Below are 16,994 nucleotides of genomic sequence, written 5' to 3' on the forward strand. Positions count from 1 at the left end.
GGAATATGCGTTTGGCACAGGTTCTGCAAATTCATCTCTTCCCTCCTGGGTGGATTGAGAGGATTGAATCACAGAGTCGGAAGGGACCCTAAAGGTCTTCTAGTCCAACCCCCTGATGAGGCAGGAAACCTTATACCCTTTCAGACAAATGGTTGTCCAATCTCTTCTTGAAAACCTCCAGTGATGGAGCAACCCACAACTTCTGGAGGCTCAAGCAGGAGCCCCTCTACCATTTCAGACAAATGGCTCTTTAATCTCTTCTGGAGACCCTCTGGTGATGGAGCAACTTCTGGAGGCAAGTTGTCCCAGTGATCAATTGTTCTAACTCTCCGCAAATTTCTCCTTTCTATGTTGGTTCTCTCCTTGCTTAGTTTCCATCCATTGCTACTTTTCCTGATTTCTGGTACTTTGAGAAATAGGTTGACCCACCCCTCTTCTTTCTGGCAGCCCCTCAAGTACTGGAATTCAACTGTCATATCCCCCCTAATCCTTCTCTTCATAAGACTAGACATTCAGAGTTCCTGCAACCATTCATCATAATAACAAAATAACAGCGTTGGAAGGGACCTTGGAGGTCTTCTAGTCTAACCCCCTGCTTAGGCAGGAAACCCTACACCACTTCAGACCAATGGTTATACAACATCTTCTTTAAAACTTCCAGTGTTGGAGCATTCACAACTTCTGGAGGCAAGTTGTTCCACTGGTTAATTGTTCTAACTCCTGAGTTCTAGGTTGCTTCTCTCCTTGGTTAGTTTCCATCCGTTGCTTCTTGTCCGGAATTGGAGGAGTGGGGTGCCCAGAAAACAGGGGATGGGTCTATCTGGACTTCAAAGGGTTTGATCCCTCCAGGTTTGTTTGTTTTTTAAATTTGATTTATATGCCGCCCTTCTCCAGAGACTCAGGGCGGCTTACAATGCGTTAAGCAATAGCCTTCATACTTTTGTATATTTATACAAAGTCAGCTTATTGCCCCCACAAACTGGGTCCTCAATTTACCTACCTTAGAAAGGATGGAAGGCTGAGTCGACCTTGAGCCTGGCGAGATTCGAACTTACAGTAATTGCAGGCAGCTGGTGTTAATCACAATGCTATCAGTCTGCTGAGCCACCAGGCATTGCATTGCATTGCATTGCATTGATTGTATTGTATATTGTATTGTATTTTGTATTGTATTGTATTGTATTTTGTATTGTATTGTATTGTATTGTATTGTATTGTATTTTTTATTTTTTTTATTTTAATTTGATTTATATGCCACCCTTCTCCGGAGACTCAGGGCAGCTTACAATGCGTTAAGCAATAGCCTTCATACTTTTGTATATTTATACAAAGTCAGCTTATTGCCCCCACAAACTGGGTCCTCAATTTACCTACCTTAGAAAGGATGGAAGGCTGAGTCGACCTTGAGCCTTGGCGAGATTCGAACCTGCAGTAATTGCAGGCAGCTGGTCTTAATCGCAATGCTATCAGTCTGCTGAGCCACCAGGCCCTTTCTGGTGTACCAGGTTTCATGGTACACCTTCAAAATATTGCTTCTGAAGTGACCCGTGAACTGAACAAACCAGACATTACGTGAAACTTCAGGATGCGGCTGTGGGTATTTTGGTCCAGCCCACAGATCACTTTCGGGAAAAGATGTATGATGTCGTCTTATATATACAAATCATGTTCTCTTTTTTTTTTTCCCCCTCTGTTACTGATTTGTGATTTGTCTTCTTTTTCCTTACTACAGTATCCACTCTCCCTAGCTACGGTTGCTGCTGAATCGGCCACATTCTTCCGTTTACACACTCACTCTCTTTTCCCCTGCTCTCGCCACCGTTTCCTCTCCGTTCGCTTCCTTTTTTTCCTCTACCAGAGGCAGAAAATGGATTCCGGCTGCGTTCAGACAACACGCTGAGCCCAAATGGGATATCCAGGGGTTAGGAGGGCATTCAAAGTTAGGGTGGCTGGTCTCTCCCTGCGCTAAGCTCTCAAGCCACGCTGGGGCAAGATCTTGGCTGTGTTGGTGTCAGGTCTTGTGCCCAGGTTTGTCAACCCTGAGGAAGGTGCCCTCAATCTTCTAAGTCAATGTTTCTCTTTTTTTTAAAAAAAAAGAAAGTGAATTTTATTAAAAGTGTATAAAGAACAGAAGGAAGGAAGGAAGGAAGGAAGGAAGGAAGGAAGGAAGGAAGGAAGGAAGGAAGGAAGGAAGGAAGGAAGGAAGGAAGGAAAAGAAAGAAAGAAGGAAGGAAGGAAGGAAGGAAGGAAGGAAAAGAAAGAAAGAAAGAAGGAAGGAAGGAAGGAAGGAAAGAGGGAGGGAGGGTGGAAGAAGAAAGGGAAGGAATGGAGGAGAGGAGGGAAGATGTGGAGGGGAGGGGAGGGGAGAAAGGAAGGAAGGAAGGAGAAAGGAGGGAGGAAGGAAGGAGGGAGGGAGAGAGGGAGGGAGGGTGGAAGGAAAAGGGGAAGGGATGGAGGAGAAGAGGGAAGAAGAAGGGGAAGGAAGGAAGGAAGGAAGGAAGGAAGGAAGGAAGGAAGGAAGGGGAAAGGAGGGAGGGTGTAAGGGAAGGGAAGAAGTGGGGAGGGGAGCAGAAGTGTATAAACATAAAGAAAGAAAGAAAGAGAAAGAAAGAAAGATGGAAGGAAGGAAGGAAGGAAGGAGGGAGAGAGTGGAAGTGGAAGGGATGGAGGAGAGGAGAGAAGAAGGAGAGGAGAGGAGAAAAGAAGGAAGGGAGGGAGGGAGGGAGGGAGGGAGGAAGGAAGGAAGGAGAAAGGGAGGGTGTAAGGGAAGGGAAGAGATGGGGAGGGGAAGTGTATAAAGAACATAAGGAAAGAAAGAAAGAGACAAAGAGAAAGAAAGAAAGAAAGAAAGAAAGAAAGAAAGAAAGAAAGAAAGAAAGAAAGAAAGAAAGAAAGAAAGAAAGATGGAAGGAAGGAAGAAGGGAGGGAGGGAGAGTGGAAGTGGAAGGGATGGAGGAGAGGAGAAGGAGGGGAGGGGAGAAAAGAAGGAAGGAAGGAAGGAGCACAGAAAGACAGAAATAGAAAGAAGGAGCTTCAAATTTCCTTTGCAGCAAATAGAAGTCCAATTACAAAATTATTTCTCACCTCTGCTTTTTCAGCCTTGGCACCCTTAAGAGGGGTGGACTTCAACTCCTAGAATTCCCCAGCCTAGCCTTCCGCTCTGGGCAAGCAGGAAATGGCACGATGAGTGGGCGTTTTGGTTTGGCTGGTTGTCTCCCCAGCTGAGTGGAAGATACCCGTGGCAGCCTTCTGTACCAGCGAAATAGGGTATTATTACCGTAATGAAAGAATAACGATAAGAATCGCAGAAGAGGAAAAAGAGTTGGAGGATGCCTTAAAAAAAACCACATCATGACAGATCCGCTCACTTCATTTCAGCGGTGGAGATTTAGAAAAGTTGGACAGGTCTTCCGTAATAATGGCAAGATCCCTGGGTGATGTTCTCAATGAGGGGGTGGGGAACCATGGTCCTTTTATGACTTGTGGACTTCAATTCAATTCAACAGGCGGGGCTAAACATACGAACATGTGAATGATTTTTTAAATGTGATCTAATTCTGGGTTTTATTTAATTGACCAAACTAAGTAATAATTTTAATTAGCAATTTTATGGTGTTTGTGTGTCTATATTTTTCTTGACTGTACACCGCCTTGAGTCCTACGGGAGAAAGGCGGTATAGAAATATAATAAATAAATAAATAAATAAATAAATAAATAAATAAATAAATAAATAAATAAATTCCCAGAATTCCTGAGCCAGCCATGAAATGAAAGACCTGGGTACTTACGAGACCATCTTCCGCAACCAATAACCTCCCACCAACCAGCACGCTCGCACAAGGTGGGCCTCCTCAGGGTGCCATCACTAAAGCAATGTCGACTGGTGGTTCCCAGAGAAAGAGCCTTTTCTGTGGGGGCACTTACCCTTTGGAACAGGTTACCCCCAGGGATACGAATGATCCCAGATCTTCGTACTTTCCGTCGTGCACTTAAGACCTTTCTGTTTCACCAAGCCGGGCTGGCATAAATCTCTTCTAATTGTTCTAAATCTTTATGCTGCAAATTCTTAACCGATGAACCAAATTGGCTTAATCATCTTATATTCACATTTTATATGTATGTTATTTTAACTGTTCACCGCCCTGAGTCCTTCGGGAGAAGGGCGGTATAGAAATTGAATGAATAAATAAATAAATGGGACAACAATGAAAAGAAAGACAAGATAGAACTTCGGACCATGACTTGCCCATGTATTTCACTCAATTTTTCTCCATCCTTTAACTTATTCCCAGTTCCTGGCAAGTCTAAGTCCTTCATGAGATCCTTCAAAACCATATAGACCAGGGGCAAGGGTGAAATCCAGCAGGTTCTGACAGGTTCTGGAGAACCAGTAGCGGAAATTTTTGAGCCGTTCGGAGAACCTCAATACCACCTCTGGCGGGTCCCAGAGTGGGGTGGGAATGGAGATTTTGCAGTATCCTTCCCCTGCCATGCCCACCAAGCCACACCACGCCCACCAAGCCACGCCCACAGAACCGGTAGTAAAAAAAAAATTTGGATTTCACCATCGACCAGGGGGTCTCCAAACTTGGCAACGTTAAGATTTGTGGACTTCAACTCCCAGAGTTCCTCAGCCGGGCAAAGCCAGCAAAGAATTCTGGGAGTTGAAGTCCTCAAGTCTTAAAAGTTGCCAAGTTTGGAGACCCCTGATCTAGATGGTCTACTCAGGTCTTCAGACGATGTAAATAAGTTGTATAATTCCCAACTCTCTGCTTTTTTTTTTTTCTTTTCCTTTTTAATTACATGAAAATCTGGCATCGACCTCTAATTAGGAGTCATTAAAATGCCCCAGCTCTTCTCCTTCCTGGATTCTTTCCTTAATCTTCTCCTCTTCCATTTAAGCTCAGATTTCAAGGTCTCCTTAGGAGACCTGCTGTAGATCGACCACAATATATCTAGAGGAGTTTTCCAGCAACTCCATCTCCATCTCTCCATTCAACCTCTTTCTCCCCTTCCTCTCGCCTCCCTCCCTCTCTCCCTTTCAGCTCAGGTCAATAATTTTAATAGAGGTGAACATTTGGGGGGTGAGTCTTTCTGTTTCAGTTTGTTAGTAAGCTTTTGGAAGTTTAATGGGCTGCCCTCTGAAGTGTATAATTGGTGCTGATGGCAGGAATCCAACTAGTTGTATATTAAAAAAAAAAAAAGAGGGGGGGGGAGAAAGAAATTACTTCAAGAGCCAGAATGTTTTTCTCTGTATTTTATTTTATATTTTGTTTTATTTGAGCTTCACTCCTTTCCACTTCAGCCCCAGGAAACAGCGCCAGCTGAGCTTCAAAATATCCTCTGCTCTTACCTGGGATTTTTTTGAAGTATTTTTGAGTTTTTTTTTTTTTTCTTCATTTAACAGATGTCCACGATGCTTTGAAAAAAACCAGGAGGCGACTGCAGAAAAGCGAGCCAGGACTCTGTGCAAACCTTGCAGGGAAATAATAAGCGGTAAACGCAAAGAGGATGCCTTACTTTATTGCTGGGCTGCAGTTCTCAAAGGGACCACCAGGGAGCAGTAGATGCACAGAAAATGTGAGTTCATTGCTGCCCTCTAGTGGTGATTCAGCATTTTGCAGCCTGGATAGACATTGATTTCAAAAAAACCCGAAAGCAGCTCAGACAATAGGGTGAAGAAGACGCAAGAAACGGATGCAAACAACCACTAGACAGCCTACCGTGTTTCCCTGAAAATAAGACCCTGTCTTATATTTTTTGACAGCAAAAAAGGCACCAGGTCTTATTTTGGGGGGGAGATGTCATCCATTGTCTCACCTCACTTCCGTGCATTGCCCCCAGCCTCCTTTTTGCTGTCCAGAGGCCTTCAGGAACTTCTTCTGCGGCCGGCAAGGCTTTCCTGAAGGCCTCTGCAGCCGATAGCAGGGAGATTGAATAGAATAACAGAGTTGGAAGGGACCTTGGAGGTCTTCTAGTCCAACCCCCTGCCTAGGCAGGAAACTCTCCACCACTTCAGACCAATGGTTATCCAACATCTTCTTAAAAATTTCCAGTGTTGGAGCATTTACAACTTCTGGAGGCAAGTTATTCCACTGATGAATTGTCGCCACTGTCAGGAAATTTCTCCTTAGTTCCAAGTTGCTTCTCTCCTTGGTTAGTCTCCATCCATCGCTTCTTGTCCTGCCCTCAGGTGCTTTGGAGAATAGCTTGACTCCCTCTTCTTTGGGGCAGCCCCTGAGATATTGGAAGACTGCTATCATGTCTCCCCTAGTCCTTCTTTTCATTAAACTAGACATATCCAGTTTCTGCAACCATTCTTCATATGTTTTAGCCTCCAGCCCCCTAATCCTCTTTGTTGCTCTTCTCTGCACTCTTTCTAAAGTCTCAACATCTTTTTTACATGGTGGCGACCAAAACTGGATGCAGGATTCCAAGTGTGGCTTTACCAAGGCATTATAAAGTGGTACTAACACTTCACGTGATCTCGATTCTATCCCTCTGTTGATGCAGCCTAGAACTGTGTTGGCTTTTTTGGCAGCTGCAGCACACTGGCTGGCTCATATCTAAATGGTTGTCTACTAGGATCCATCCGGAGCTCTATTATCGGCTACAGAGGCCTTCAGGAATGCCTTGCCAGCTGCGGCAAAAGATATGGGCGGAGGTGTGCGAGGCTTGGCTGTAACTATCCGAAGGTAAGTAGTAGGGCAGCTCCACCCCTCCCCGATCCCCACCCTAGCTTAATTTTTACCTGGTCACCCTGGAGTGGGCCGGGTCTTAATTAGGGCTTATTTGGGGGATAGGGCTTATATTGGCTACACATGTAAAAATCAAACCAGGACTTACTTTCTGAGCAGTGGTGGGTTCCTCCTGGTTCGGTCCGGTTCGGCCGAGCTGGTAGCGGTGACGATATGACGTCACCAAACCAGTTCTCCCCCCCCCACCCTCCCCCCCCACCCCACCCCACGTTATTCTTACCTTTTATTTGGTTTCCACCCCCAATCTATTGCTGCCTCCTGAGTCCCAGCTGATGACTAGAGGGGAAAAAAACTGTTTAAACTCTTGCCGTGGGGCTTCAAAGGGCCGCCCTACAGCTGATCAGTGTTAAAAGCAAACAAATGAGTCGGGTCGTAAGTGCGAGGACTGGTCGTAAGTGCGAGGACCTTCCAGAAATGACTCTGACCAGCTAGCCACGCCCACCTAGTCACATGACCTCCAAGCCACACCCACAAAATAAGCCACGCCCACAGAACCAGTAGTAAAAAAAATTAGAACCCACCCCTGTTTCTGAGTAGGTCGTATTTTTGGAGAAACACAGTAGTTATTTACGGTACAATTCTCTCTGCCATCCTTTAGATAACTCCCAGAATCTCTTGTCGTCATGGCCACCGGCCAGAGAGGGAGTGGCTGGGAACCATGGGCGTTGGGATCCCTGGACACTTGAAAGGTTGCGATCAAAGAGGGGGAAAAAAAAACCCGACGGTCCTGAATGCCTCCCAATCAACTCACCACAACCTCCTCTTCGCTATCAGCCGCGCAGGGAACCTGCCGAGCCAAAAAAAAAAAAAAAACAAGAGAATATTAAAGCTTGACAAAATCTTATCAACAACGTCAGTGCAGGACTTTAATCTTCCAGCCCACGACTTCTGCAAAACATCCAGCCAGCTTCCCTGGAACCACTCCAGGGAAAATTGACTTGGCATGGCCGGCCGCAGAAGGACTGATCTATCTTTTGTTGCAAAGGTTACCTCTACAAAGCATTGTCAAAACATTACAAAGAGGCGGGTGCCGTAAATAGTTTTTATTTTTTTATTTTTTAGAAGAACTGGCTCCAGAAAACCCTAACCTCCATTGCATTGTCATGAAATCAAAAGATGGGAGTGGGGGTGTCCATAAAGTCCCATTCAAACCCACCCACCCCCCTTTTCTCCTTTAACACAAAGCTCCGGTGTTTTGTTTTGTCGAGAACAAAAGCGGAGAGATACAAATACGATCAGGGAAGGGAGGGAAAAAACTGATTAACAGGACTGCAAACACAGAGAGGGTTGATCTCTAGGCAGCTGAGAAGTGGAATCAGGCACCGGGATATCCACTAAACTAATTAAAACAACAACAGGTGAGTCCTCAACTTACGACCACAATTGACACCCCCCCCAACATTTCTGTCGCTCGGCAAAACAGTCGCTAAATGAATTTGGCTGCATTTTACCAGCTTCCTGGCCACGGCTGTTAAATGAATTCCTGCAGTCGTTAAGTTAGTAATGCGGTTATTAAGTGAATCTGGCTTCCCCACTGCTTGTCAGAAGGTCGCAAAAGGGGATGGCGTGACCCTGGGGGGACAATGCGACTGTCATAAATAGGAGTCAGTGGCCAAGCGTCCGAATTTTGATCACGTGTCCATAGGGATGTCACAGCGGTCGTAAGAATGAAAAAAAAAAAACCAGTGAGAAGGGCAATGGTAATTTCGAATGGCCACTAAATGAATTGTTGTTAAGTCGAGGACTGCCTGTATTTTGGTATGGCTTTCGTTGGTGCCAAGCAGGAGGTTGGGCTTGATGACCTCAAGGGCTCTTTTCAACTCTGCTGATTGAGGAACTCTGAAAGAAATCACTTAGCACTCTATTCCCCCACCTGGGGGAATAGAGAAGAAGTAGTCCATGATCCAAAGGATTAGATCTTCTTAATAGAATAGAATAGAATAGAATAGAATAGAATAGAATAGAATAGAATAGAATAGAATAGAATAGAATAGAATAGAATAGAATAGAATAGAATAACAGAGTTGGAAGGGACCTTGGAGGTCTTCTAGACCAACCCCTTGCTCAAGCAGGAAACCCTACACCACTTCAGACAAATGGTTGTCTAATCTCTTCTTAAAAATTTCCAGTGTTGGAGCATTCACAACTTCTGGAGGCAAGTTGTTCCACTGATGAATTGTTCTCATTGTCAGGAATTTTCTCCTTAGTTCTAGGTTGCTTCTCTCCTTGATTAGTTTCCACCCATTGCTTCTTGTTCTACTCTCAGGTGCTTTGGAGAATAGTTTTGACTCCCTCTTCTTTGGGGCAGCCCCTGAGATATTGGAAGACTGCTATCATGTCTCCCCTAGTCCTTCTTTTCATTAAACTAGACATACCCAGTTCCTGCCACCGTTCTTCATATATGTTTTATCCTCCAGTCCCCTCATCATCTTTCTTGCTCTTCTCTGCACTCTTTCTAGAGTCTCCACATCTTTTTTTACATCGTGGGATCAAAACTGGATGCAGGATTCCAAGTGTGGCCTTACCAAGGCCTTATAAAGTGGTATTAACACTTCACGTGATCTTGATTCTAATCCCTCTGTTTATGCAACCTAGAAATGTGTTGGCTTTTTTGGCTGCTGCAGCACACGGCTGGCTCATATCTAAATGGTTGTCCACTAGGACTCCAAGATCCTTCTCACAGTCACCACTACTGAGCGAGGTACCACATATTCTGTACTGTGCATTTCGTTTTTCTTGCCTAAATGTAGAACCTTCCTTTTTCCCCCATTTAATTTCGTTTGGTTAGATAGCGCCCAATGTTCAAATCCATCAAGATCCTTCTGTATCTTAAGCCTATCTTCTGGAGCGTTGGCTATTCCTGCCAGCTTGGTGTCATCTTGTTAGAACATCAAGTCCAGGGGTTCTTGCTGGGTTCCCCAAAGACTTTGGAATTTATTGTTTTCGTTCTTATTTCATGTTGTTTTATGCTTGAAAACTGCTGGGTCTCCTACCCCTCTCATCTGCCGTGCTAACTTCATCATCGGCAAGCCGCTAATTAAATTCCATATTTACGATTGGAGAATAAAATCATTGGACCCATTTAGAATAAATTTTTATGACTTCACACTCAGCCCGCTGACTCAGCAAGCGGAGACAATGCTCGACTATAAGACTTTATGGGAAAGATTAAATGACATTAAAAAGAAGGACCAGAGGGGACATGATAGCAGTCTTCCAATATTTCAGGGGCTGCCACAAAGAGGAGGGGGGAGTCAAGCTATTCTCCAAAGCATCTGTGGATAGAAGAAGAACCAAAGAATGGAAACTAATCAAGGAGAGAAGCAATCTAGAACTGAGGAGAAACTTCCTAACAGTGAGGACAATTGACCAGTGGAACAGCTTGCCACCAGAAGTTGTAGGTGCTTCATCACTGGAGATTTTTAAGAAGAGACTGGACAGCCATTTGTCTGGAATGCTCTAGAGTCTCCTGCTTGAGTAGGGGGCTGGACTAGAAGACCTCCAAGGTCCCTTCCAGGTCTTTTATGATTCTGATTCTGACATAAGAAATGACAGGTCCAAAATCTCACCCTGTTTCTGTGCAGTCGTCGTCTTTTTTCCCAGTTCTGGAAAGCAACGATCAAGTGAGCATATTCTTTCGACAGTACAGGTTGTCCTCATTTAACGACCGCAGTTGGGACCTGTGTTAAGTGAAGTGGTCGCTAAGTGATTTGACCTCAGCTTTCCTTTGCTTTACAGACCTATTGCAGGCTTAAGTCACCCAGGGACTTTTTCATCACCATCATCCCTGCAAACAGTCACTAAATGAAGCAAGCACTAAACGAGGACTATGCCGTCTTGCCTAAGAGCTCGATTATTTATTTATTTTTATTTATTTGTTGGGACTTGTATGCCGCCCTATCTCCACAGGACTCAGGGCAACTCACAACAATTAAAACAGAACAGACAATATTGTCAGTCGTCTCCATGGGTTCGAAGCCTATTGTTATTCCAAATAAAAATGATGCAATTGGGTTGCGAGCACAACACTCAGCTTTACGGAGAACCTTTTCTCATCGGAAAGAAAAAAGAGTCAGGTTTCTAGTCCTTGTGACGATCGAGAGCTGCAAGGAGATCTGAGTGATACCCAGCAAATATCTCACAATACAAAGTAGACCTGGGGAGACAATCAGCCAAGGAAAGGGTCTCTTGCTAATGCCTGGTGCACTTCCTCTTTCTTCGCGATGAACAAGCGTCGAGCGAAATATGCAAATAATAAACAAAACATTGAATGGAACTTTTTTCGGCAGAATTTTTGCTCAACTTCTATTAGCATCAGATGTACGCTTGGAAACTTCTCATTCTGGGTGACAGGATGAGCCTGTTTTGCAACTGACTAGAGACCAATCAGGGACTGTCTTTTAGGAGGTTCTGAAGTTGACCTAACGCTCAAGGACAGTGTTAAATATGCTCCTTAATGTCCATCCAAGACTTGTGCCAACAGCTCTTGAACCTTCCTTTGCCAGGGTCAACAGCAAAACAGGCATCGATCCAATTGTCCCATTGCCGCTCCCCCATCGAAGTGTCTGCTGTCTCCACTTCTTGCTTGCTTGGTCCTACCAGAAGACCTGCCAATGGGTTTTGGAGTCCTTTCATCATGGATCAAGAGAAAAGGAGAGACTCGTGGGAAGATTCTCAAAGACTAAGTGGATTTAAGCTAGCTTGGTCAACCCAACAGAGGTCTTCAGCTGGATCCTCCAAGTTTCTCCTTTTAGTTTGGAGATGGTCATCCTCCAGACATCCTTCTTCTCAACCCACAACCCATTGGCAATACTTGGATGTCCCCCCTTAGCTCTTTTCTCCCTTAGAGGTGAGGAGAGGACTTCTACACAACACTTCCTTTCTGCTTCTCGCAGGAGGAACTGTGGTGAGAGCCGTCTCTGAGCCGAAGAGAAGGGGAAGTGAGGCAGGCTGGGCCTGCTATAAATAGGCCCCAGGTCTGCAAAGGATCGCAAGGAGGGTAGGCGGGTGTTTCCGGAATCATGCTGCATTGCCCTACGGTGTCCTGTGCCTCGGAGGGACACCCACAAGGCAGGAGGAAAGGCAGAAGTTGGCAACGCTTGCAGGAGAGATAAAGAAATCTGCGGAGCAGCTGGTGAAGGTGGCCTTCAAGTGGCCCAGAAGAAGAAGCCGGGCGTCCTTGGCTTACGGGACTCAGCGATTCCCAGACTTCCAGCGGAGTTTGAAGGTAGGGTCCTTGAGTTCTTGAGTTCCTTGAGTGGCTTCTCCCCGGTGGAGATTCGGGGGGGCGGGGGGGACGGAAACACTTGATCTTCCTTGCCTCTTTGTATCATGGTGAAGAGATCCGGTGACACAATTCTGGGGCCACTGGTGCTGTCTGGATATTTTGACTTACCAACCAATCATTCTTTGGCCGTGGTCATGTTTGCTGGGGGAAACGGGAATCAGAGTCTCAAGTCCTACTCTTCAGTCTTAGCAAGATGGGAAGTCCTTCAAACCTCACCGTGGAAGGTGGGCGAGATCTTGCTAGTATATGATCTTGCAGGCTCAGCAAGGCAGGGATCCATTGCTCTCCATGGATCTGGTCCATGTGGTGAGTAGACATGGCCGAGGGGATTTTTCTTGGCAGAGAAACCGGGGTGGGCAATCTTTGTGAAGGTGGCAATCTCCCTCGGCTTCTAAATGCCGGCAGAAGGTCTCATTCCAAAGAGTTGGATGGCTCTGGGTCAAGGGATTAGGCAGGACCAGATCCAAATGTGTTGCCCTTTTCATGTTAATTTCATCCACCTTCAGTTCTTTTTATTCAGTGCAGTTAATAGCTTGCTCTTCCTGTGCTTCGCTTGTTTCCTTCGCGTGTTGATAAAATGCAATCTGACCACAATTTTTGAAGAGGCTGTGATAGATGGAAATGGCAATTTAAGAGGTTTTTTTGGGGCGGGGGGTCTCCTATGCGCCTTGGAGGAAAGGCGCCATCTCTGCAGGAAAGATGGACGGCCACCATCCCTGGGGTTCTTGAGATGAAGTTCCTCAAATTGGTGTGTGTTTCTGATCTGGAATTGCAATGGATACCATTTAGTTTGACTCCTAGTTGGTTAGTTGGCTCCACGGAAGGTTGACTTGTCTCCTGACCTCTTGACGTTCCCATTGAGCTGTGTTGAGTCCCAAAAGAGCTGCAGAACCCAAGATCGGATCTGGGATGTGTACGGATGTCTATGGAGATTCTCAGTCATCCAGGTCATGTTTATCCCAAAGGTGCTTTTTCAAAAGGCACCTGGATTTATTTTGTTTTCCCTTGAAGACAGTTTGCTTCCCATCTAAGGAGCTTCTTCAGTTCTGACTGAACCGAAGTCACAATTGAGGAAGCTTCTTGGATGAGAAGTGAAATGTCTTCAAGGAAAAACAAAGGAAGTCCAGTTTCCTCTTGAAAAAAAGCACCCTTGGGATTTTAAATTGATTTTAAATAAATTTTAATAAATTTATAATCAATTTAAATAAATTTTAAATTGATTTTAAATTGGGTTTGTTTTAATTTACGGCCGAAATATTTAATTATTTTAAGTTGCTTTTAAATTTTGTATGTTCTGTTTTTTACTCTGGCTGTTCACCGCCCTGAGTCCTATTGGAGAAGGGCAGTATAGAAATGGAAACAAACAAATAAATAAATAAATAAATTTGGGTGGATGTAGTCCTCCTGGTTGAAAGACCTATGTTGGCCAGATGGACTTACTCAAAACGTGCATCAGAAGGCCACAAAAGTTGGTTTCTGCTACACAAAACAGATAGAGATGTTATAAGTGCCTTGTAAGGGGTTTTTTTTTAAAAAAAAACTCATTTTAATTTATTAAATTTATATGACATCCCTCTCACGGACCAGGCAGCTTCTGGATTCCAGAATTTGATGTTGCGTGTTCCTGCAGCAACTGGTTTTCGTTTGCTTCTGTGTTACATTAACATAGTTTGAGCTGTGCTGCGTTCTCAGAGTTTTAATCTAGGGATTTCCCAAGTAAATAAACTAAGAAATTAGCTGTGAGAAAGCCAAACCTCACCATCTTGGCATCTGGCAGAAAAAAAAAAACTCGGAGGACGAAAGGGGAAATTAATTAATTCTAGAGCCTTGTTTCTGTACCGAATAGCATCCCTTCGGTTAGTTGTTGTTTTTTTTCAGAAAAGTCTGCATGAATTTCAAAAGCAACATTTTCTACATACCCTTTTTACTGCTAGCATAATTCCTACACGCCCCGTCCTTTTGTATGACAACAGCGAGGTTCTGTGTATGTTTGCAAGTTTACATGTGGATAGATGAAAGCTGTAATTAAATGTGAACTTTCATCTTCTTGTTTGCAACTCCTGAAATCCCTTTAAATTGAGGCACTCAAATCTCTACAGTGAGCTATTAAAATTATTATCCTATTACCTTAATTTGCATGCCGGAGCTAATTTTAATCTTGAAAATACCCCAGATCGGATCTGAAATCTTGCTTCTCTTTATTTCTCTGTCTGTGGCTGCACATTCTCATGTTATATTTTTCCCAGGCGCTACTTCCCATCCTGTAAAACAATTTTTTTCCCCCTCTTTTCTCCTATATAGGCTTAATCGGAGCCTGAGTGGCGTAGGAGGCTAATGCCTCCTACTAAGGCAGCATTTAACATCCAGCTGCCTGCAATTACTGCGAGTTCAATTCTCGCCAGGCTCAAGGTCGACTCAGCCTCCCATCCTTTCTAAGGTGGGTAAAATGAGGACCCGGTTTGTGGGGGCAATAAGCTGACTTTGTATAAAATATACAAAAGTATGAAGGCTATTGCTTAACGCATTGTAAGCCGCCCTGAGTCTCCGGAGAAGGGCGGCATATAAAATAAATAAATAAATAAATCAGAAGGATTGAATTTAGAGTCTTTTAAAGGAAGGGAAGTGACATCACCGGCATCAATTAGTGTTTCTTGACCTTGGCAACTTTGAAGAGGGTGGACCTCAACTCCCAGAATTCCCAGGGAATTGCCAAGGTCGAGAAAAACTAAATTAGTTCGTTCTTCAAATGCAAGTTGTATAAAGAAGGACTAGGGGAGACATGATAGCAGTCTTCCAATATCTCAGGGGCTGCCCCAAAGAAGAGGGAGTCAATCTCTTCTCCAAAGCACCTGAGGGCAGGACAAGAAGCAATGAGTGGAAACTAATCAAGGAGAGAAGCAATTTAGAACTAAGGAGAAATTGCCTGACAGTTAGAACAATTAACCAGTGGAATGACTTGTCTCCAGAAGTTGTAAATACTCCAACACTGGAAGTTTTTAAGAAGATGTTGGATAACCATTTGTCTGAAGGGGTCTAGGGTTTCCTGCCTAAGCAGGGGGTTGGACTAGAAGACCTCCAAGGTCCCTTCCAACTCTGTTATTCTAAACATACATGCTGATATTGCTCCCCCCCCTCCTCATTTCATGGTAGCTTCTGCTGGATGTCTACACACATGTCGTGCAGGACACATGAATTCAGGTAGTCCTTGACTTACAACCATTCATTCAAAGTTACAACGGCACTGAAAATTGTGACTTATGTCCAGTTCTTTCATCCAGTTTCCGCTATTCTTCTTCTTTATATCCTTTCTCCAAAAACGGATGGCTTTTAAGCATCCATCAAAACAAACTTTCCACTGGACAGGTTATACGGTTGGCAAATCTTCTCACTCCATTTTCCTTCTGTTGCATTTTGAGGTGCACAATAGAAATTGTTCTGCATTCCCTCTTCCCCTTGTTTTTCAGGCATTTCACAAATTGTCTACGGAGGTCAAAATGGGCCTAATAATTTCATGGGGTTTTCAGTTCTAGGAATCCAGATTTTTTTTTCACTTGAGTTGAGTTGACTTGAGTTGACTTGAGTTGAGTTGACTTGAGTTGAGTTGACTTGACTTGTCTTGAGTTGTTTTGACTTGAGTTGACTTGACTTGACTTGTCTTGAGTTGTTTTGACTTGAGTTGATCTGACTCTCCATCAATACTAACCCTAACTTTGCTGTGGCTCAACCAGGGTTTCTCAACCTTAGCCATTTTAAGATGGGTGGACTTCAACTCTCAAGTCTGGCTAGAGAATTCTGGGAATTGAAGCCCACCCATCTTAACATGGCCGAGGTTGAGAAACACTGGGCTTAAACTACAGCTCCCATCCATCACAGTCAACGGCAAATGACACTAAAAAGTTGTAGTTCAGCAAGATAGCGAAAGGCTCAGTTCCCCCAGGGGTGGGGGATGCTCACATAAACCATCATTCAGGTTCGGAATTCTATCTTTAACTGGGCCAGGCTGAGTTGAAATTGAGTGACCCGGAGTTCAAACCACTTTTTTTCACAGGCCAGCCTGAGGATTTCAGCTTCCATCTTAAGTAAAGCCGAGAGAATTCAGCATTTTTGTCAGAGTGGAAATCTCAAACTCGTGCGCGATAGTGGTGCCCTGTCAGTCGGCAGAGTCTTCTCATCCTGACAGGTGAAGGAATAGGCTGAAAATGGGACTTTCCAGTTATATTATTGCTTGCTGCAGATTAGCAAGAGAGGAAGTTCAGAGCAGAAAAAGGCTGGATCCCATCTCCTCCGCCGTACAATTTTCTCGGCAGCCTTTTTAATTGCCTCTGTTTCCTGAGGGCAAGGTGACAATTCTCCCTCTTCTGGAAGGAAGTTAAACGTTCAGTGCGTTTTACAGGTGGGACTTAATCCCTCAGGAAGAACAAAACCCGCTGAATTCTAGTGAACCTCCTTCTGGATAACGGCAGGTATTTTATTCTTCTCCCCCACCCCTTGAATTTTACATTTCGTTTTCAATTTGGGTTAACGGCTGGTGGGTTTATATTCGGGACATTTGCATTTTATTAGGGGAAGGCGAGCTGCTCGGAATACAGAAACCATGGAAAGTTGTGTGTGTTTGGAAAATACGTGTGCAAACACACACATACACACGGAGGACATCGATAGAGATTATCTTTGGGGCTTAAAGTCTTTTTTAAAAAAGCTCCTTTGTTTTCAGTTCAATTCCTGGTCATTTATTAATAGATCTATGTTGTTTTCATAAAGAGCAGTACAGAAATGGTTTGCTCCCATTTTCCTAGTCCCTATGATGTCCCTATGAGGGACGCAGTGGCTCAGTGGCTAAGGCACTGAGCTTGTCGATTGAAAGATCGGCAGTTCAGCGGTTCGAATCCCGAGTGCCGCGGAACGGGGTGAGCTCCCGTGACTTGTCCCAGCTTCTGCCAACCTAGCA

The 16,994-nt window shown here is 44.4% G+C and overlaps 1 protein-coding gene across 1 annotated transcript in view; it reads left to right on the forward strand.

Annotated features, from left to right (window-relative positions):
• The first annotated feature begins 11,820 nt into the window (after window positions 1-11,820).
• The window catches only part of CARD11 (caspase recruitment domain family member 11), a 51,018-nt gene continuing 45,844 nt past the window's right edge, over window positions 11,821-16,994 (forward strand). The window contains exon 1 of the mRNA XM_034407947.2: window positions 11,821-11,986. The gene's annotated coding sequence lies outside the window, so the exon portion shown is untranslated. The remainder of the gene's footprint in view (window positions 11,987-16,994) is intronic.

Source organism: Pantherophis guttatus, chromosome 14 (genome assembly GCF_059756535.1).
Source record: "Pantherophis guttatus breed Tessera chromosome 14, ASM5975653v1, whole genome shotgun sequence".
Classification (NCBI taxonomy): Eukaryota; Metazoa; Chordata; class Lepidosauria; order Squamata; family Colubridae; genus Pantherophis; species Pantherophis guttatus.